Source organism: Lithobates pipiens, unplaced genomic scaffold (assembly GCF_037356315.1).
Source record: "Lithobates pipiens isolate NorthernLeopardFrog02 unplaced genomic scaffold, aLitPip1_a1.2 Scaffold_18, whole genome shotgun sequence".
NCBI classification, from domain to species: domain Eukaryota; kingdom Metazoa; phylum Chordata; class Amphibia; order Anura; family Ranidae; genus Lithobates; species Lithobates pipiens.
The window spans coordinates 588,823,115-588,846,241 of NW_027507758.1; the positions used below are offsets into that span (position 1 = coordinate 588,823,115).

The following is a 23,127-nucleotide window of genomic DNA, read 5'->3' on the forward strand; positions in this document are numbered from 1 at the left end:
AACGATGTGATAATATCAAATTCAAAAATACACAATACATTTGGAGTCCATTATTATTGTAAGTTATACACAATTATATTGTAAGTTGTACATAGAGATTCACCCTGTGTTTTTTCACATACAGTGCCTTAGAAAAGTATTCATATCCCTTGAAATGCTCATGTTACAACCAAAAACGTAAATGTATTTTATTGGGATTTTATGTGATAGACCAACAAAAATGGGAAACATAATTGTGAAGTGGAAGGAAAATGATAAATGGTTTTCCAAATAAATATCTGAAAAGTGTGGCATTTGTATTCAGCCCCCTTTACTCTGATACCCCTAAATAAAATCTAGCGGAACCAATTGCCTCCAGAAGTCACCTAATTAGTAAATAGAGTGCATGTGTGTATTTAATCTCCGTATAAATACAGCTGTTCCATGAAGCCCTCAGAGGTTTGTTAGAGAACCTTAGTGAACAAACCGCATCATGAAGGCCAAGGAACACACCAGACTTGTCAGCGATAAAGTTGTGGAGAAATTTAAAGCAGGGTTAGGTTATAAAAAAATATCTCAATCTTTGAACATCTTACGGAGCACTGTTCAATCCATCATCCGAAAATGGAAAGGCACAACTGCAAACCTACCAAGACATGGCCGTCCACCTAAACTGACAGGCCGGGCAGGGAAAGCAATAATCAGAGAAGCAGCCAAGAGGCCCATGGTTACTCTGGAGGAGCTGCAGAGATCCACAGCTCAGGTAGGAGAATCTGTCCACAGGACAACTATTAGTCGTGCTCTCCACAAATCTGGTCTTTATGGAAGAGTGGTAAGAAGAAAGCCATTGTTGAAAGAAAGCCATAAGAAGTTCAGTTTGCAGTTTGTGAGAAGCCATGTGGGGAACACAGCAAGAGATCACCGCTCTAGGTGTTTAACCTGTGTTGATACCACCTTGTGCTTAGGAGATGAAGGGTGTCAGCTCAGCAGAGGCAATTAGCAGAAAAAATTAAATTGGATGGCCACGCTCCAATATAACACCTTTTTTTTATATAAACGGATCCATACACCAACAGAGGCACAGGTACAGGTGATAGCTGTATGGATCAGTTTATATCAATAAAGGTATTATATTGGAGTGTGGCCATCCAATTTTATTTTTTCTGCTATGTAGAAGAAGGTGATCTGGTCAGATGAGACCAAAATTTAACTTTCTTATCGTACATCACGGAACACAGAGCCATAGTACTTACTATGTGGGTTTAACAAGCCACCTTCAGATGCTGGACACTGGCATGCCCTAAATTAAAAAGTTCCCTCCCTATAGAACCCCTCCCACTGGTGGGAGTACTTCAGTCTTTTCGCCAGTGTCGGACACAAGTAAAGATGTGCTGTGCTGAGCTCCACTGGAGCAATCCTTGCTGGGGCTAGCCATGCTGACTGGATCCAAAGTGTCTCTTTTGGCCAAATTGAAGGGTACCCGGGCCTCGTATCCAAAGAAACAAGGTTTTGCCTGCGAATGCTTCTCTTTCAAAGAGCTGGACCCTGGGATCCAGTACTTTTTGGTAGTGAGGCCATAAAGTTTTACTGGCAGGGTGCTGTTGCAGGCCCAGGATAGTGGGTTTCCTCTAGGATCCCCAGCTCCTGAAGGTTTATCGGAAACCCACTGTGAAGAGTGAAGATTGGGTCTGTTGGTTTACCACAGAAAACCCTGCGGCTGGAAAAGGTAAGTTGAGTTTTCTAAGAAATGTTAAAAAAATTTCTTATGAATGTCTCCTTTATAATTGTAAGTGTTGTCATGTCTATGTAGTCACCACTGGGTGCTGCATTGAGCACTTACACGACTTAAGCTTCTCAAAAAGCCACAATGTAAGCCTGGAAGCAGAAGCTCTTCCTCCTCCGAACAGCAGCAAGACCTCCGGTAAGCCTGGGGGGAGGGGGTCCTCTCCCCACCAAACGCCCCATGTGCAGCCTGGAGCAAGTAGCATGTGGAGCCTGAGGAGCAAGAGAAGATGATTTGCCTTCTAAAGACCAGGAAGAGGCTAACGTCTCTGCGTCTGAGGAGCCTGATACAGAAATATAAGGTCCACAGGAAAGATTGTTGGTACAATCTCTCACTGGGTTGGTCCGCTCTACTTTTTCCACTGCCAGCAATGCCTAAAAGCAAAATGCTATGTGGGGCGGAACAAACACTGCACATCACCCTGAACACACCATCCCCACCGTGAAACATGGTGGTGGTAGCATCATGTTGTGGGGATGCTTTTCTTCAACAGGGACAGGGAAGCTGGTTAGAGTTGATGGGAAGATGGATGGAGCCAAATACAGGGCAATCTTAGAAGAAAACCTGTTAGAGCCTGCAAAAGACTTGAGACTGGGGTGGAGGTTCATCTTCCAACAGGACAACGGCCCTAAACATATAAGAAAAGCTACAATGGAATGTTTTAGATCAAAGCATATTCATGTGTTAGAATGGCCCAGTCACTGTCCAGACCTAATTCCAATTGAGAATCTGTGGCAAGACTTGAAAATTGCTGTTCACAGACGCTCTTCATCCAATCTGACAGAGCTTGAGCTATTTTGCAAAGAAGAATGGGCAAAAATGTCACTGTCTATATGTGTAATTGCAGTGAAAGGTGGTTCTACAAAGTATTGACTCCGGGGGGGGCTGAATACAAATGCACTCCACACTTTTCACATATTTATTTGTAAAAAATGTTGAAAATCCTTTTCCTTCCACCTCACAATTATGTGCAACTTTGTGTTGGTCTATCACATAAAAGCCCAATAAAATAAATTTACGTGTTTGGTTTTAATATGACAAAATCTGGAAAATGTCAAGGGGTATGAATACTTTTTCAAGGCAATGTATCATTGGCTTTGTTCTACACAGGATTTTGGTTAATTGCTTTTCATTAATTATATTGCAAGTGCTATTTGCACACAGGGATTTACCCTGTGAGCCTTTATTTGTGTCACCTATCGATTGTTCAATCAGTGAAATCTTATGAACTTTTGCAACACTTGCACTTTAGTTTAACGCTTATGCACTTGCCCTTATATTTTGCATGGTATATCCAGGGCTGGGGCCGGCTCAGCACAATCACGTGTACACATAGAAGTCCGATTTCTGTGTTTACAAGTGTCAGCTCTGCACTCTGTGTGTGAACCCCCCCCCACCCCCGAACTTTGCACTCTGTATGTAATGCAATCCTGGTATTTAATGCCCCTTTAAGACCCTCCTACTGTTCGTGAAATTTGACTGACCACACCCACTATTTGATGTGCTTTGGAGGGTGTGGGGGGGGGGGGGGAAGTCGTGGTTGAGTTCCAGCACCTATTGTTTGAGGGAAAAAAAAAACATGGGTATATCTATATACTTTACTTACACTTTCTACATATGAATAGTGTGAGTTTATAATGTACATTTGAGAATTTAGCGCTGCTTTAAGGTATTTTGATTTGAGAAAAAGTAGTTTTACCATAAATAAAATTATTCTTTTATAATTTTGTCTAATTTTTAAAATGACACTAAAATTATCATGTTTCTAGTACAAAGCCTGGCAAAGGTATTAGCAAACAGGGAGAAAAAAAAATATTTTTTGAAAAAAGTATATTAACCACATGCCTACCGGGCAATTTCACCCCCTTACTGCCCTGGCCAATTTTCAGCGCTGTTACATAATGACACTTGCGCGGTCAGGCAACACTGTACTCATATGACATTTTCATAATTTTTTTTCGCAAAATAGAGATTTCTGCTGGTGGTATTTAATCACATGCTGACTGGGCCATAGCCGAAAGACGACTACAGCGAGGTCGGCTTATTCTGGGAGGGCATCCATAGATGTCCTCCCAGAATCTTGCTCCCGCGGGACCCCTGGGGGTATGCACCCGGGAATATCCATGACCGCTGGGTGCAGAGGACCCGGCGCATTGCAGATTGTGGTAAATGTGTGCTGACAGCAGCCGTTTACCACGTGATTACTCTGTCAAATGTCTCACGTCCGGTCTCTCTCTCCCCCCTCTGTACAGATCAGTACAGAGTGAGGGGAGAAATCAAGCTCTGCAGCACTGTGGGCTGGATGTGTAGTGCCCACAGCGCTGATTTGTGGCAACTCCAGCCATCCATCCATACTCAGCCATCCATCCATACTCAGCCAGAAATCCCTAATCAGCAATACTCATCCATGCTCATCCATCCTCAGCTGTACCCGGCCATACCCAGTCGTACTCATCCGTACCCAGCCTTACCCATCCATACTGAGCCATACTCGGCTTTACTCAGCCATACTCATTCATACTCAGCCATCCCCATCCACGGCTCATCCATCCCCATTCATGCCACTAGAGTGCCTCACAAAAGTGTAATAGGTAGTCAAATTAGATTTGATGTTTATGCCCCTAGAACGCCTGATGATGCTCCCTGCATATTGAGCCTCTCTGTGTGTCCAGGCTGTGTAAATGTCTCCCACATGTGGTATCGCTGTACGCAGGAGGAGTAGGAGGATCTATTTTGGGGTGTAATTTTTTGGTATGTACAAAATGTACATTTTTGGTATGTACATGCTATGTGTTAGAAATATTGTATAAGTGGACAACTTTGTGTAAAAAACAAAAAAGACCAAAAAAAATACGCATTCCTTTTCTCTACACATTTTCCTAAAACTTGTAGAAAGAAATGACATGTTCAAACGACTCATTATGCCCCACAGATTATAAATTGTGTTGTTTTCTTTCCAAAATTGGGTCATTTTTGGGGTGTTTGCATTGTCCTGGGGCTTCTGGGCCTTCAAAAGTGTAATGCTGTATACATGGTTGGAATTTCTGGCAGAAAAAGTCCAACAGAATAATTTCATTGGATATTCCGATTGTGTGTGGGCTTCATCTGACCCTTTTTTTCAAAAATTCTGATGGACCTAGAAATAGAACATGTTTTAAATCTTTCAGACGGACTCAATTCCTTTCGGGAAAACCGTTCGTCTGTAAGCCGTTCAGACGGACCAAAAATGACGCATGGGCAGCTACTGGCTACTGAATTTCCCTTTTCTAGTCCCCTCGTACGTGTTGTGTGTCACCACGTTCTAGACGATCGGACTTTGGTGTGATCGTATGTAGGCAAGACCGTTTCAGCGAAACTCAGTTGGAACTCTGTCGTAACTCCATCGGAAAAACCGCCAGAGTTTATTCTGATGGAAAAACCGGTTGTGTGTACGCAGCATAAGAGGTAGTCAAGAAATGATATGTGTAATTTATGCTCCAAGAACACCTGACGGTGCTCTCTGCATGTTGGGCCCCTGTATGTGGTCAGGCTGTGTAAAAGTCTCATACATGTGGTATCGCCGTACTCAAGAGTAGTAGTAGAATGTGTTTTGGGGTGTAATATGTGGTATGCATATGCAGTGTGAAAAATAACCTGTAAATATAACAATTTTGTGAAAAAAAAAAAAATTCTTGATTTTGCAAAGAATTATGTGAAAAAAATGACAACTTCAAAAAACTCACCATGCCTCTTACTAAATACCTTGCAATGTCTACTTTCATTTGGGGGGTATTTGTACTTTCCTGGCTTGGTAGGGTCTCAAGAAATGAGATAGGCCGTCAGTACATCAGGCGTGATCAATTTTAAGAGATTGGCACCATAGCTTGTGGACGCTCGCAAAGACCAAATAATATACACAGATTTGGGTTATTTTTTTACCAAAGATATGTAGAAGCATAACTTTTGTCCAAAATTTACAAAGAAAAATTACTAATCTGCAAAATTGTATAACGGAAACTAAGAAAAATGCATTTTTTTTACACAATGTTCGGTCTTTTTGTTATTAAATACCACCAAAAGAAAGCTCTATTTGTGTGAAAAAAAGGACAAAAATGTCATATAGGTACAGTGTGGCATGACTGAGAAATTGTCATTCAAAATGTGAGAGCACTGATAGCTGAAAATTGGTCTGGTTAGGAAGGGGGTTTAAAGTGGTTGTAAACCCTTACAAACCACTTTGACCTACAGGTAAGCCTAGATTAAGGCTTACCTGTAGGTCCAAGCAATATCTCCTAAACCTATATGGTTTAGGAGATATTTGCCCGAAAACGGGCACCGCTGTCTATGGCGCATGCGCCATAGACTGCGGCGCACAGGCGCACTGAGTGCGGCATTCTCAGCGACGGAGCTGCCGTGCGCGTCGGCTCCCGTGCGCATGCGGGAGTGACGTCATCGCGGCTTCGCCGAATGACAGCGGCGGAGCTGCGAGACCCCACCAACAAGATGGATGCGCCGGACTACAGGGGACAGCGGAGACTTCGCTGGCTCCTGTGTCAGGTAAGTGACACATAATGGGCTACTATGCGATGCATAGTAGTCCATTATGCTTTGCCTTTGCAGGGAATGAAAGAGGAAGTAAACTCATCAGGGTTTACTTCCTCTTTAAGTGCCCAGTGGTCAAGTGGTTGTTTTTTATAGTTTGTTATAAAATTTAGCAAACAGGTAATTTTTCTCCTTTTACTAATGGGCACTATTAGGCTGCACCAATGGCCACAGATGAGGCACTGGTAGGCATCATTGATAGGTAGCACTGGTGGGCACTGGTAGGCAACACTGGTGGGCACTGATAGGCAGCACTGCTGGGACTGAACAGATAATCAGTGGCCTGATTATCAGTGTAGATGTCCCTTTCACACAAGCCAGTTATCGGCTCTCTTCTTCCCTCCTCATGCTCTCAGCGTGAGGAAAGAAATGCTGTTGACCGGCTTGTGCTTACATCATGATCAGCTGTGATTGGAAATAGCTGATCACATGCTAAGACACTAATTGGCTCTTTACTTTGATCTGTGAGCAGCTGTGTCCAGAGGTCGCAGTGATCACAGCGTGCCGCGGCAGGCGCAATCACAAGAGGACATCATATGATGCCCTCCCAGAACTGGCTGGCTGCGCTGTAGCCATCATTTGGAGCAAATGGTTAAAAAAAAAAAAGGATATTAAAACCTTCCCATCCATTCAAAGTGGCACTTTAACTGGGTGTTAATGCTTGGAGGCACGGTGGCTTTCCAGGCCACATGAGCGAGCGCTGTGACTGGCTGTCACAGTGGTCACATGATCGGCAAACCTGTCCCACAGAGTCCATGTAGACAATGAAGGAAGATAGCTGAACGGCCGCATTCCGAATATACACCCTTTATTGTGGCAAAAACAGTATTTAGAAATCCAAAGCTGTCGCATCATGGCTGAGGTAGGTACAGAAAAATGGCTAACGCATTTCACATCATGGTAGATGCTTAATCATACAGTAGCTGGTGACCATAGTATAGTACTATAAATATATATAATGATGTTGATCCAATTGAGGAAGAAAACGCTCCCCACAGCTCCTCCCATATATAATCAAGCTCAAATGGAAACCTGGTGTGCAAGAGATGACAACAGGATAAAAAAAAGGAAAACACAGAGTACCAAATGCTGGGTGTATGGCGTAATAAATTAATTCAAGTCAATTGAACTAATTGTCTGTAATAACAAGTTGTCCTCTAGCATGGTAGTCATCAACCCTGTCCTCAGGGCCCACTAACAGGCCAGGTTTTATGTATTACCTTGGGGAGATGCAGACTAGAATACTGCAATCACTGAGCAGACAATGATATCACCTGTGATGTATTTCAGTTCTCTTGCAAACCTGGCCTGTTAGTGGGCCCCGAGGACAGGGTTGATGACCACTGCTCTAGCAAATATCCGTATTATAAAATGTTCAAACATTATATACAACATAAAAACATGATAATACACTAAACAATGCATTTAAATATATCTGCAGAGCTTTGTGCAATCAAAATACCACAGACAGCAAAAACAGCAAAATACGACCATCGTTGTGAATCTCAAATGACCAAAATTCATATTATGACATTTACTATATCAAAAATATTTAATTTACAATTAATAAAGAACAATAAGATAATATATATGATTTTATTAAAGTCATGCGATTGTTCTCCCATTTGTCATGTCTGTAGTGAAGAAAAGACCCTATAGTACACTACGAAAAAAAAAAAAATAATAATGATGGTGAAGAAAAATACTGATAAAAAGAAAACGAAAAATCATAAGCCGCGCTAAATGGATACCAAAACAAATACAACCAACTATTTGTGCAATAATATAAAAATAAATATTGAAATAGATATTAGTAGATGCAACCAACTGCTAGTGCAAATTATGCAAGTAAATATTGAAATAGATATTATATAGGGTATGGCAACCCTATATGTGTAAATACATATACGTGATACAAAACATATAAGTATTGAAATTTCTGATCCCAAAAACCCACAAATGCTGATGGGCACGTATAATAAGAATCAGTGACATACACCTATGATAAAAATAAACATATAAAGTATAAACACCCAGTGTATGAACAATGAGTCCGTATAAAGAACAAGAAGGGGTTAACGTGAAACCAAAAAAATGTCCTCTGGGTAAAAACCACACTAATCCTGGAAATCCAAATATGGGAGCAGTTATGTTCAATCCACCACCAACACACGATAAGATTTACTGCTTACCAGATATGAATGACCCCCCACTACAGAGGGTCACACGGGGCTTTATAGGGATGGACGTCACTTCCAACCACAAGGTAAAGGGGTTCCTCGATGTCTTCCTGGCTTCGCTCTTTTAGGAACTCTTGGGAAGAAAACTCACTCCCGGACACTCAACTCAGTAGTCCAAACAGACTCAGAGCCAGAGGCATCGAAACCATAGGAAAAAGATAAAGCTCAAAATAGTGTAAAACCCTTTTTATTTTAAAATAAAAATATAAAAATACACTTACAAGTGTGTAAAAGAAAAAAGCGCCTTAAGTCCGTGGCGCCGGCCGGACACACACGGACAAACTCGTTCTCCTGGAACCCGTCACAAAACCGAGGTGAATGTAGCGCACCGCTCAGCCCTACGCGTTTCGCAACAAAATTGCGTCATCCAGGGGCCCCTGGATGACGCAATTTTGTTGCGAAACGCGTAGGGCTGAGCGGTGCGCTACATTCACCTCGGTTTTGTGACGGGTTCCAGGAGAACGAGTTTGTCCGTGTGTGTCCGGCCAGCGCCACGGACTTAAGGCGCTTTTTTCTTTTACACACTTGTAAGTGTATTTTTATATTTTTATTTTAAAATAAAAAGGGTTTTACACTATTTTGAGCTTTATCTTTTTCCTATGGTTTCGATGCCTCTGGCTCTGAGTCTGTTTGGACTACTGAGTTGAGTGTCCGGGAGTGAGTTTTCTTCCCAAGAGTTCCTAAAAGAGCGAAGCCAGGAAGACATCGAGGAACCCCTTTACCTTGTGGTTGGAAGTGACGTCCATCCCTATAAAGCCCCGTGTGACCCTCTGTAGTGGGGGGTCATTCATATCTGGTAAGCAGTAAATCTTATCGTGTGTTGGTGGTGGATTGAACATAACTGCTCCCATATTTGGATTTCCAGGATTAGTGTGGTTTTTACCCAGAGGACATTTTTTTGGTTTCACGTTAACCCCTTCTTGTTCTTTATACGGACTCATTGTTCATACACTGGGTGTTTATACTTTATATGTTTATTTTTATCATAGGTGTATGTCACTGATTCTTATTATACGTGCCCATCAGCATTTGTGGGTTTTTGGGATCAGAAATTTCAATACTTATATGTTTTGTATCACGTATATGTATTTACACATATAGGGTTGCCATACCCTATATAATATCTATTTCAATATTTACTTGCATAATTTGCACTAGCAGTTGGTTGCATCTACTAATATCTATTTCAATATTTATTTTTATATTATTGCACAAATAGTTGGTTGTATTTGTTTTGGTATCCATTTAGCGCGGCTTATGATTTTTCGTTTTCTTATTTGCATGCATGTGACATAGCGAAGCCGCAGCTGAATATCCTCACAGGAATTTCTTTATATATTTACACATTTACATATTCACATTCTTAACCTTAGCGCAGTTATTTTCTTTTTTCTACTGATAAAAAGAAGAATAAAGAATTGATTACTATCGAATGAATGTACAAGCGATGCTTGGAATTATGAAAAACATATATCAATATGTATATGATATACACGAAATATACATGAATATCTTGCCCCAGATTCACATGCGTGATCTGCATAGACAATAGTGGTATAGAAAACCATGAATCCATGTTTATCAATACAATAGTGCATCACAAGACATCAAATATATGAATATATTACCGATACTAATCCAATCAAAAAACTATTCATAGAAATAAGAAACATCCCAATCAACATTTAAGCCGACTGGTTTTCTTGTATGTAAAGTAAATATCAGTAAACTTCTTTCCTACATAAAATACCAAATTTATCACCATCTCTAGTAGGTATATTTATTTTCTCCATGCCCTGAATAACAAGGCTGGATGTAGTTTTATTATGATGTTGAACCCAATGTCTAGCCACGTTGGTGGAGTGGTCCTTTTCTATATCATGTAGGTGATCATATAAACGATCCCTCAAATGCCGGGTTGTCCTTCCTACATATTGGACCTGGCATGTAGTGCATGTGATTACATACACCACATAGTGTGTATTGCAATTGATGAAAGATCTAATCCCAAAGGATTTACCAGTGAACAGTGAAATGACACGGTCAGCCCTTTTAATGAAGGAACAATATGAGCAACCACTCACACCACATTTAGATGTATCCTTAAATTATAACCAGTGGATGGGCGGTCATTCACTTGTATACAGCCTGGGTCATAGCCATCTGCCCAAAGTGGATGCCCTTCTTGAAACCACCTGTATCCCATTGGGTAAGATCTGTGCATAAGTGGGATCATTGGACAGAAATGGAAGATATTTCTTGATAACTTTTTTATTTTTCAAACTTGATACTGTAGGGGGTTGAGAATATAGGAGTTCTCGAACTTTGAAGTTTTATTCATATGGCGTGTATTGCCCAAAGATTTGTTGTTCATAAGCATATCTCATTGGGGTTTTCTCAGCAGTATCTAAAAGCCCTATGAATAACAGAACTGGGATAACCTCTTTCCTCAAATCTGGAGGTCATAAGAATGGCATACCTTCTAAAATCAGATTCTTTACTGCATATATGTTTTAGTCTACAAAATTGACCAACTGGTATGCTCCTAATCGTATGACCTGTATGGTTTGAGTCGTCTGTGACAGCTCGGTCACTGTGTAGGGAGCGGGAACAAAAACTTCAACCACCACAGATGCATACTGCATGTGCGGTGTTAAGGCCCACCTGTCCTGCCACAGCATTCATCTGTTATGGTCGGCATGAGGTTAAAAGGTAAAAGAAAAGATGAAATCAGCAGAAGAAAATATAGCTCAGGGTAGGAATGAGATAATTAGGGCTCATTAGGGTAAACTAAGGGGTTAACCCCTTTGCTTCATATGATGTCGTCAGAGGCGGCTCTAGGCTTTGTGAGGCCTTAGGCATGAACATGGACATGAGGCCCCACTCTTGCCCATCAGCTACGTAGCAGCCCTTCCCAGCTTGAGATCCTCGTGCGGTGGTTGCAAGGGGTGACATGCGCGGACCCAGCATCACTTCTTCATTGGCTGACAGGTGGAGCTCCAGAAGTCTTATGCCGCATACACATGGTTGGATTTTCCGACAGAAGATGTTGGATGGGAGCCTTTTGTCATAAATTCTGACCGTGTGTAGGTTCCATTGGAATTTCCGACACAAAAATTTGAGATCTGGATCTCAAATTTTCTAACAAAATCCGTTGTCGGAAATTCTGATCGTGTGTACACAATTCCGACGCACAAAGTTCTACGCATGCTCGGAATCAAGCAAAAGAGCCGCACTGGCTATTGAACTTCAATTTTCTCGGCTCGTCGTACGTCGCCTCATTCTTGACATTCGGAATTTCCAACAACATTGTGTGACCGTGTGTATGCAGGACAAGTTTGAACCAATATCCGTCGGAAAAAATTCCATGGATTTTGTTGTTGGAATGTCCGATTGCATGTACGCGGCATTAGGTTAAAGTCAACGCTGCAAATAAACTGTTCAGTCAGCACGAGGCCTGCTTAAATGAGACAGGGTTCTTAACACTGCCTGAACACTTTAGTGTTAAGGTCCCTTGTTCCTCAAAACTGGGGTAATGTGTGTAGCACTACCCCCTGAAAGAGCTGCTTGGTAATTTTGGGTTCCCTGTTCTCCGCCTCAACTCCAAGAACACCCTCAGCCCCTCTGACTCACCTGGTTGATTGAATCACTACAGATGCATGTAGCAACACCAGCGTGTAGTACCTTTCACATTACTGTAGGATCTAGGCAATAAAAGAACACACACCTGCTTAGTGGTAGACACTAATGGACTATAATTAAGAACTTGCATAAAATAACAATTAAAGTGTAGTTCACCAAGCAGATTAGAACTGCCCTCAGGCAGCTCTATATCAATAGCATAAAAATCAATGCAAGAATAGGTAAATCAATAGTTACACAACACATCTGTACTCTAAACATGTCTAATGGATTCAAAGAAAAAAGGGAATATTTGGGACTTTAAATGAGACGCAACGGGGAATATTACGCCTCCATCCCCGGTTGCTTTTGCAAAAAAGAGGGGGGGGGGTGGGACTTTAGATGAGGTGCGTGGGGTAGAGCCAGACACAACCATATACATATGTAAAAAATGATATTCTTTATTAGACCAAAGATAGAGCATGGATCAACCCATATAAACGCATAATAGCACATTGGTATAGTATCAACATCATATATATGGTTGAAAGTATCAACATACATATTGAGGATAGTCACCAACATGTTCTGTTTCTGTGTCAGGGCATGGATCAACCCATATAAACACATGACACAGAAACAGAACATGTTGGTGACTATCCTCAATATGTATGTTGACACTTTCAACCATAAATATGATGTTGATACTATACTAATGTGCTATTATGCGTTTATATGGGTTGATCCATGCTCTATCTTTGGTCTAATAAAGAATATAATTCTTTACATATGTATATGGTTGTGTCTGGCTTTACCCCACACACTTCATCTAAAGTCCCACCATCCCCCCCTCTTTTTTTGCAATGTCTAATGGATTAGTAGTTTCCTAGTGGGTTGTTTTCAGTGCACTCGAAGAAATGAGAAATGGTGAAATGGTGGGGTACACCTTTTAATTTCAATAAATTTTTATTGAGTATCAAATAAGTGATATACAAGGTAAAGAAGTAATCATGACAGTTAGTCGTTGACAATATACAATGCAGTATTGGTACGTTCAGTATGCAAACATAACAGAGGGAATACAAACTAAAGAAGAAAAGGTAGGTCGGTTACAGTACATAGTCTGAAAGGTAAGGGGATCAGTCCCTCGTTCCAGGCACCCCAACTGGGAGCACACTGTGCCCAAGAGCGAGGATCCGCTCCCTCGACCAAAGTATCGATGATGATGAGTTTTTGCAGTTCGTACATGCTATGCGAGTGTTGCGTTAGCAAACTGTTCTATTGAAAAGTACAAAACAGAATCACACATGTAATAATCGGAACAGTAATAATAACATAGGAAATAACTTGAGGTATCCTGTTGGCAGTAATCAATAGTAGCGTATAGGTTACAATGTGGGGAGAAAAAAAAAAAAAAAAAGGAAGAGGGGTGGGATGGGGAGGGAATGTACAGGCAATTGAGGAACTGAGTAAAATATTTCTCTCATAGATTATCAGAAGTTGTCAGTGAAATAAAGGTTTGGTCCTGTCATACCATTCTAGCCAAGCTTTCCATCTGTGAGTCAGTTTAGACAAGGAACCTTCTGCCGATGCATACATGCGTTCATACATGCCGTGTAAATGTGTTAGTCTTATGACTTCTGTGTGAGATAACTGTTCAGGGGATTTCCAGTTACGTACAATAGTCAGTTTTGCTGCCAGGCAAATATGGGTGATTATAGTTTGAAGGTTGTGTGGGTATTTATCAATTCCAATGTTAAGGAGTGCTAGTTCTGGGGTTGGGGGGGAGGCGATATGTGTGATGTCCGATATGAGGTGAAAGATGTTTGTCCAGAATTGTGCCAATTTAGGGCATTCCCATAGAACGTGATATAGGGTACCAGGAAAGCCGCAGAGTCTCCAGCAGCTAGAATCCGTGGTAGGACTAAATCTGTGTATTTGTGTAGGGGTGATGTACCACCGAAGGTTACATTTGAGGGAGAGATCCCAAAGGTTAGCTGACTTAGTCGCTGCAAAAGTGGCGCGTAATGCGCTGTGCCATTGGTGTGAAGAGTACGTGGAATTAAGATCCCTTTCCCAAATTAGCATAGGGGGTAATTTCTCAAAGCTGTTTTTATCATCCAGAAGAGCGTAAAAGAGAGAGATACCCTTGGTCGATGTGGATTTTTTGGAGAGGTAATGCCAAGCCACTGTCGGTATGGTACGTTGGAGGAGGGGAGTATTTAGAAGACAATGTGATATCTGGACGTATTTAAAGTAATCCGTGAGCGGCAAGGAGAATTTCTCCTGTAAGGAGGTGAAGGGGAGTATAAACCCGTTAGCAGTGTCATATAAGTCTGAGATGTGGGATATACCTTTGTTACGCCAAGCGGAAGTTTGTAAGTCCGCTATCAGTAAGTTTAGCGTCTCTATGGGGAGAGGAATTTCGCAGGTAGGAGCTGTGGTAGGTAAATGGTCAAATAGATAATTAAAGGCTGCCAAAGATGCCTTAATGGTTGGGGATAGACGGTGATCTGTTTTCCTAATTTTTGGTGCGGATAAAAGCCAATTTCGTAAATTTTTGCCTAAGATTTGGGAAGCTTCCATATTGCTCCAGTGATTATCAGGGTCAGAGATAAACCAAGCTTTGAGTTGAGCCAAAATTGCCGCGTAATAGTAGTGTTTAATATCTATGTATCCCATGCCACCTATTTTTCTGTGTTTTGTAAGAAGATGTCGTGCTATTCGAGATTTTTTATCCTGCCAAACGAATTTACGGAGCAATGATTGTATTTGTGTGAAAAAGGAGGATGGTAAGGGTATGGGAAGAGCTCGGAATAAATAGAGCAGCTGGGGGAGTTTGAGCATCTTAAATGCCGCGAGTCTGCCTGATGCGGAGAGGGTGAGTTTAGAAATGTTGGCTAGGTCTGCGGGAAGTTTAGCTAAGAATGGAACGAAATTTGCTTTGTATAAGGCAGCAGGGGTGGATGTAAGATTAGTACCCAGGTAAGTGAGGGAATGTGAAGACCATGCGTATTGATATCTGTTGCGCAAGTGTTGTTGGGTTGATTGAGGCAAGGCTAGAGGTAGTATGAAAGATTTGGTTACATTTACCTTATAGTAAGATACACAACTGAAATCATCTAATAAATTTTGCACAGAAGCCAGGGAAGAGGAAGGATTAGTCAACGTGAAGATCACGTCGTCAGCAAAGAGGCTGATTTTGTGTTCTTTATCCCCAATCGAAACACCTGATATAAGTGTGTGGGATCTCACTTTAGCCGCAAGGGGTTCAATTAACAAATCAAAGATTAGTGGCGAGAGGGGGCAACCTTGACGGGTGCCATTGGATATATTAAACTCAGTGGATAACATGGATGAGCAGTAGACTTGTGCTGATGGAGTAGAGTATAATGCTAAAATAGCCATCAATATATGACCCTGGAAACCAAATTTCTCCAAGGTTTGTTTTAGATATTGCCAGTGGACCCGATCGAATGCCTTCTCCGCATCCAAAGATAGAAGAAGAGAAGGCATCCGATGGGCCACCGCATGGTGAATTATGTTGACCATTCGTCGGGTTGCGTCAGACGTCTGGCGACCTTTAATAAATCCTGATTGGTCAGGGTGAATCAATTGTGGCATCATATCAGATAATCTGTTAGCTATTACCTTAGCAAAGAGTTTTACATCATTGTTTAGTAGGGAGATAGGACGGAAGTTTTGTGTTGAGGTGGGCTCCTTCCCTGGCTTCGGAATTGTTATGATTAAAGCTTTCAGCATTTCATGTGGAAAAGAGGCCGAGGAGGCAGCTGAATTGAACATTGGAGTAATGTGTTTGGTAAGTATATGATGAAATTGTTTAAAGTATTCTCCTACAAAGCCATCAGGCCCTGGTGCTTTGTTGTTAGGTAAGGATTGGATGGCATGAGTAATTTCTGCTAACGTGAAGGGTGCATTTAGTTCGTCTAGTTGGAGGGGAGATAGGCGGGGCAGACAAATTGCATCTAGAAATGTTTGGATTTGCAAGGATGTTGGTTGGGGTTGATCTTGGTTATCTTTCAAGTTATAGAGATCACTATAATAAGTGCTAAAGGCGTTTGCAATGGCTTGCGGATCAGTCAGTTTAACATTAGTATGTGGATGATGGACGTAAGGAATACGGGATTTAACGGAGTACCCCTTAACCTGATGGGAGAGCAGTTTACCTGGTTTATTACTTTCAGCATAAAATTTCATTTTTAAACGTTTTTGGTGTTTGTCATGGATTTCAATCAATAGAGCTCTTAATTCTAATCTGAGGGCAATAAGCTTTGATTTAAGGGCTGGTGTAGGAGTTTGCTTATTAAGGAGATCAGTAGTTTGGATGTCTGTCAATAGGGTGTTCATTCGCTGCCTCCTTTGCCTCTTATCTCTAGCCCCTAGTTGAATAAAAAGACCGCGCATATATGCTTTATGCGCTAACCAAAGAATATGAGGGTCAGTCACTGAGCCAGTGTTGTTTTCAAAGAATGACATTAGATTGTCCTGTAGAACCTGTGCATGTTGTAGGGATTGCAGTATTCTGGTGTTCAATCGCCATAAGTAGGTCGGATTACATTTAGTGGTATCCTCAATGGTCAAGCTTACAGGGGAATGATCAGACCAGGAGGTCAGATGTATATTGGAAGCAGATATTTTCTGCAGAGTCCATTGATCCGTGAGAAAAAGGTCAATACGTGAATAAGAGTTGTGACAAGGAGAAAAAAATGTGAAATCCTTTTCATCTGCGTGGGTACACCGCCATACATCATAAAGTTCCAGCTCATGTAGAAGCGAGTTTAATTCTGGACGTCTCCTTATGGTGTGAGATGATGTATCTAAGATTGGGTCAGGGGTGCAGTTGAAATCACCACACCATACGATGGCGCCATGCTGGATTGCTTTAACTTTGTTATGCAGCTTTCGAAGGAACCGAGATTGATGTGTATTGGGGACATATACATTGACTATAGTATAGGGGGCATCATTAATGCGACATTTCAGAATAATATACCGTCCTCCTGAGTCTAGAAAACATTGGTCTTGTTGGAAAGTTAAAGAGTTGCTAATGGCTATAAGCACTCCTTTCTTTTTTTGATCCGCGTTAGCTGTGTAGATGGTATTAAAGTTCCTATTGGTGCAGGAGGGAGGGTTGCTGGCTAGGAAGTGCGTCTCTTGTGCACACAGTATGTCGCACTTGGTTTGTTTAGCTAGAGCCCATAAAGAGGCTCTTTTAGCGGGATGGTTCAGACCCTTAGCATTAATCGTAACAATTGTTATGGTCATGGTAAGAACTTGAGAGACAGCTGTTGTGAATGAAAATACCGTTGCTTACTTCAGAAAGGAGGATGATGGTTGCTTCGTTCACAAGGATCTGGTCTAGATGTGTCGTTAGGAATGGAGTGCTTATTGATTGGCGTGAGTGATTCCGAAGAGGGTTGCAGAGGCAGTCTTTTGGATGAGAAATCAGCAGTAGATCTTGAGTACCTGTAGAAGACGAGGGAGAAGGGAGAGAAGGGAAGAGAAAAACAAAAAAAAAAAAAAAGGGAACAAGACAGAGGTGCTCCTCAGGAAGTAGTTACTAGTCCAACAGGGGGAGAGTGATGTTAGGAGTGGAAAAGGTGAAACTGGAACAAAAACAGCTCTCAGGGTGCTGGAACGACACACCAGTGTCTGAAAAAGGGACCCTGGAGGGGGGTAACAGTCTAATGCGACCGAGTGTGATCAGGAGTCACATCCAAACGGCCAATTGAAATATTGTACCCCAGCCATTTAATTGGGTAGTGCGCTCCTGCGCCCTCTCTGTGGAAGAGGATGGGTTATCATGGAACCTGTGGTGCTTTGATCCATAGGTATCAGATCATTATTGGATGGGATAATGGCCCACTCTTGCAATAAACGCAGTCCTTGTTCGACTGAGGAGACCACATGCTTTGAGCCAGCATGGTTAATGGATATTTTGGCAGGAGCAATCCATTGATATTGGATTTGGTTGTTACGTAAGGTTTTAGTAATGTTGTTCAATTGTCTAAGTCTGCTCAGGGTATGCTGGGAGAGGTCAGCGAAAATTTGGAGGTGAGTATAGGGTTCAGGTAGTGTTGGCATAGCCCTCACTTTTTGCATAAATTGCTCTTTAATATGAAAAAAATGCACTCTGAGAATAACATCTCTGGGAGTGGCGTCAGGCAAAAAGGCAGGTTTGGGTAATCTGTGAATACGGTCCACAAGCAGTTCCATATTTTTTGCTTCTGGAAGTACTGATTTAATTAGGCCTTTCGCAAAGGCAGGAAGTTCAGTATTTTGCACTGACTCCGGGACCCCTCGAATTTTAAAATTATTACGGCGGGCTCTGTCCTCCAAATTTGCCAATTTGTCAGTTAGCCATTTTGTTTCCTGGGCCTGTGCTTCTTGTGAGTCAATTATGTCGTTTATGGTGGCAGTCATGGCGTCCACATTAGATTCTAAATGAGTGACTCTTTTGTCCATTACTTTCATGTTATTGCCTAATCCCTGCATGACTGACAGCATGTCTGATTGCAGGGAGCTGCGGAGGGACATGAGCATTTCCTTTAGGGTAGTATCCATAACAGCCTGGCCTATAGTGGGAAAGGATGCAATGGCATCCATTTGAGGGCTCTGTGTGGGTAAGCCGTAGGACAGGCCTGTACTATCTTCCCCCTTTTGCTTTGCCTCTGAGGCATCCATCCTCATTTTGCTTTTAGCAGGGCTTTGTGAGGTAGGAGATCCGGGCGGAGACTGTAGAGGGTTCCCTGAGGTACAGGGACTTACCCGTGCGGCGTCTGTAACGGAGCGGTCATCTCTGCCATGAGGAGGGCTGGATTGCTCTGTTGCTGTGACTCTCCCGTCCGCCGCGGCGCCATCTTGGCCTCGCCGCGCGGACGGCTGATACATGAAGGCCGTCAGCTTGCGGGGAAGCCTGGTCTCCTTTCGCTTCAGCGACATGCTCCTGAGGCGCTGCGGGTGTTCACGCTGCCGAACAAGGCTGTTGTGAAGGCTGGGGTTCGCTGTATGTAGCTGTTTGCCGCCGTGAATGTGGAGAGCTGTGAGCTCAAGCGGCCATTTCAGTCACGCGCCGGCCACGCCCCGTGGGGTACACCTTTTAATGGCAACAACAAACTGGGCCCTGCAAGCCCTTTTTGTCTACTTTGCATTTTGCTGACCCCTGCACCGTCAGGGCCGTCTTTACTATTGATTGGACCCTGTGCAAACATTTTCTTGCCCCCCCCCCCCCCCCCCTCCATTCTGAGTCATACAAACAAATAGCAGGTACTCAAAATCAGTTTACTGCAGCAAATCACACAGTGTTTGCACTTGGTTGCCAGAGGTTACAGCCAATTATTACCACTCGCTGACTAGTTGCTAGAGGTTACAGCACATCATTGCTACTCACTGATCGGTTGCTAGGAGTTACAGCACATCATTACCTGTTACCAGTTTACTATATTTGATATTTAATATTTCTCACATATGATTTGGGTTAAATGAGAGTTCTTTGACCATGAGTGAAAGCTTTAACACAATAACAAAAATTGAAAAAAAATTATTGGTATATAGTAAAGAGGTATGGGGGGATGGTATGTCAGGGGCTACTCCAATAATTGCCCTATGACAAGGAAATTGTATGGACTATCTCGGTACCCAGAAAGTAAACAGTTGATAAAAATGTGTAATTTATTGTAGAAAAAACAACTGTACACATTAATACAAGTCACATATAAAACATAATTGCTTACAATGGCAATATAATACAGACTTTGAACAGTAGAAACTCCACAATTTGGTGGGACCTCCGAAGATTTAGGTCCAATGTGTAATCCTCTACATGTTTCGCAAATAAATTTGCTTCGTCAGGAGGGATTGACCTTACATATCTAAGAAAAAATACAATGTTCTAATTAATTCAATCACAGGGTATTTAACAGGGGATAGGGAGGAACAAATTATTATGCACTGAATGACAGCATTACTTGGAGTAAATGTTATACAGGCTAGCTTACCTTACCTATGGTATATAGTAAAGTAGGCCTAGGCTAATACACAGCAATTTATCTAAATTGTACAGGAAAAGGGTAAAAATCATGCATTGCATGAAGGACTACAGAGTATATTCCTTAAAGCATGAATCTAGAAACAGTAGGACAGAAAAGACATAAGACAAACATATTTAGTTCCAATAGTTACCAGGCTATGAGCCACAACCGAAGGTTCCATTTGGGGGACCGCTCCACCACAGAGTGTGTTTCCCTCCCATCTAGTCTGTGTATATCATAACAGGCTGATGCCTCGTTGGTTGGCATGGCGTGGCTCTGATTGGTGGGCCTCTCTTATCCTGGGTAAGGACTGTCTACATCTCCAATCCCTATACTTTGCATAAGTCAGCCCCCTTTAATGCAAATCCTTGTCCCAGACTACTTTGAGCAGGAAACTTTACCTTGTAAGTAGATTACATTTTCAGGGAAATTAAGTATACATGATGGACTGGCCATGGCCCCTCATTGCATATTCAAACATGGGATCCTTTGAAGTGAGTATGTGTAGAACAATGAGGTTTGGGTCCCATTGTTTGATACACAAGCTTAGGCACCAAATTGTCAGCTTCACAAAAGTGTCTGTTAGACAATGTTACACGCTTTACATAGATACAAGCTAAATTAAATATATTCATAATTACAATATTTTACAGCTATTAATGACGATTTCACATAAACTCATAAGGCAACATTACCACTCACTGATTGGTTGCTAGAGATTAAAGCATATCACTACTGTTCACAGATTGGTTGCTACAGGCTACTGCTCATCAGACATTCTACAGGAGAGGGTCGGAGCCTGCAGACATTCTACAGGAGAGGGTCGGAGCCTGCAGACATTCTACAGGAGAGGGTCGGAGCCTGCAGACATTCTACAGGAGAGGGTCGGAGCCTACAGACATTCTACAGGAGAGGCTCGGAACCTGCAGACATTCTACAGGAGAGGGTCGGAACCTGCAGACATTCTACAGGAGAGGGTCGGAGCCTGCAGACAATCTGCAGGAGAGGGTCGGAGTCTGCAGACATTCTGCAGGAGATGGTCAGAGTCTGCAGACATTGTACAGGAGAGGGTCAGAGACTGCAGGCATACTACAGGAGGTGGTCACAGTCTGCAGAAATACTTCTGGAGAGGGTCAGAGACAGCAGACATTATACAGGAGAGGGTCAGAGACGGCAGACATACTATAGGAGAGGGTAAGAGACTGCAGAGATACTACAGGAGATTGTCAGAAACTGCGGGCTTGGTTACCAGTGGAAGTAAAAACATTATATAGTGCCTGTGTTCAGTAAGAGGAGGAATAGTGCCCCATCATTGATATCAGTGGGAGGAATAGTGCCCCATCATTGATGTCAGTCGGAGGAATAGTGCCCAACTGTTGGTGTTAGTAGGAGAAGTAGTACCCCATCACTGGTGTCAGTAGAAAAAGTAGTGCCCCATCATTGATGTCAGTAGAAGCAATAATGCCAAAACGTTAGTGTCAGTGGGAGGGCTAGTGCCAAATGTTGGTGCTAGTGGGAGGAATAGTGTCCCATCATTGATATCAGTAGAAGGAATAGTGCCCAAACGTTGTTATCATTAGGAGGAATAGTGCGCCATCATTTTTTTCGGTGGGAATAATACTGTCACATTGTTGGTATCAGTGGAAGGAACAGTGCTCCATCAGCAGTGTTGGTGGAAGGAAAGTGTCCTGTTGTTGGTGTCAGTAGAAGGAATAGTGCCAAAATGTTGGTATCAGTGGAAGAAATAGTGCTCCATCATCAGTGTTGGTAAAAGCAAAAGTGCTCTGTCAGTGTCAGTAGAAGGAATAGCGCTCAAACAATGTCAGTGGGAGGAATAGTGCCCAATTTGTGTCGGTGGAAGCAATGGTGCCCCATTTGTATGTATCAGTGGGAGGAATAGTGCCCCATCATTTGTGTTAGGGAGAAGAAAAGTTCTTCATAGTTGGTGCCTGTGGAAGGAATAGTGCCCCGTTACAGGTGTCTGTGGGAGGACTAGTGCCTCACCATTGTTGTCAGTGGCAGAAACTGCCCCATTGCTGGTGTCAGTAGAAGGAATAACGCCCAATTGTTGGTATTGGTGAAAGAGATCGTTCCCCATTGTTGGTGTCAATGGAAGGAATGATGCCTTGTCGTTGGTGTCAGTAGAAGGAATAGTGCCCAATCGTTGGTGTAAGTGGGATGAATAGTGCCCAATTGTTGGTGTCAGTGGGAGGAATAGTGCCTTGTATCAATGAGAGAAATAGGGCCCCAGGGGCCGGATAAAGGCAAGCAAAGGGCCACATCTGGCCTACGCATTAAGTCACACTAGGATGCATTGGTGGTCACTTATTGTCAATGGGCTGCCCTAATACAATGCATGTTAATGCAACGCAAAAAAAACAAATGGGCCCTAGAAAGATAATCTGCACACAGTTGCTTAAAGTGATTGCAAAGGTAAATAAAAAAAATAAAAATAACAAACATATCATACTTACCTCCACTGTGCAGCTTGTTTTGCACAGTGTGGCCCTGAATCTCGTCTTCTGGGGTCCCCTGGCAGCTCTCGCGGCTCCTCCCCACATCTAATAACGCCCTCGGAGAAGCACTGGATGCAGGACTTGGCCCCATCCCCCGGTGCTCGCGTCACTAGATTCGATTGACAGTAGTGGGAGCCAATGGCTGTGCTGTTATCAATCTATCCAATCAAGAGCCGAGAACCTCGGGCAGAGAGACAGCGTGTCCCCGTCGGGAGTTGGGTTAGAGGGTTCAGGTAAGTAAAACGGGGGGATGGTCACTGACAGGTGTTTTTTCACCTTAATGCATAGGATGCATTAAGATGAAAAAACACGAAGGTTTACAACCCCTTTAATATGGAGGATGCAGTCACAATAAC

The 23,127-nt window shown here is 42.5% G+C and overlaps 1 protein-coding gene across 6 annotated transcripts in view; it reads right to left on the reverse strand.

The window, feature by feature from the left end:
* The window catches only part of LOC143989134 (uncharacterized), a 383,321-nt gene that overhangs the window by 60,016 nt on the left and 300,178 nt on the right, over positions 1-23,127 (reverse strand). For all 6 annotated transcript variants that reach the window (XM_077489158.1, XM_077489160.1, XM_077489162.1 and 3 more), the window contains 2 exons: positions 19,959-20,096; positions 12,217-12,287 (listed from right to left, as the gene is read on the reverse strand). The gene's annotated coding sequence lies outside the window, so the exon portion shown is untranslated. The remainder of the gene's footprint in view (positions 1-12,216; positions 12,288-19,958; positions 20,097-23,127) is intronic.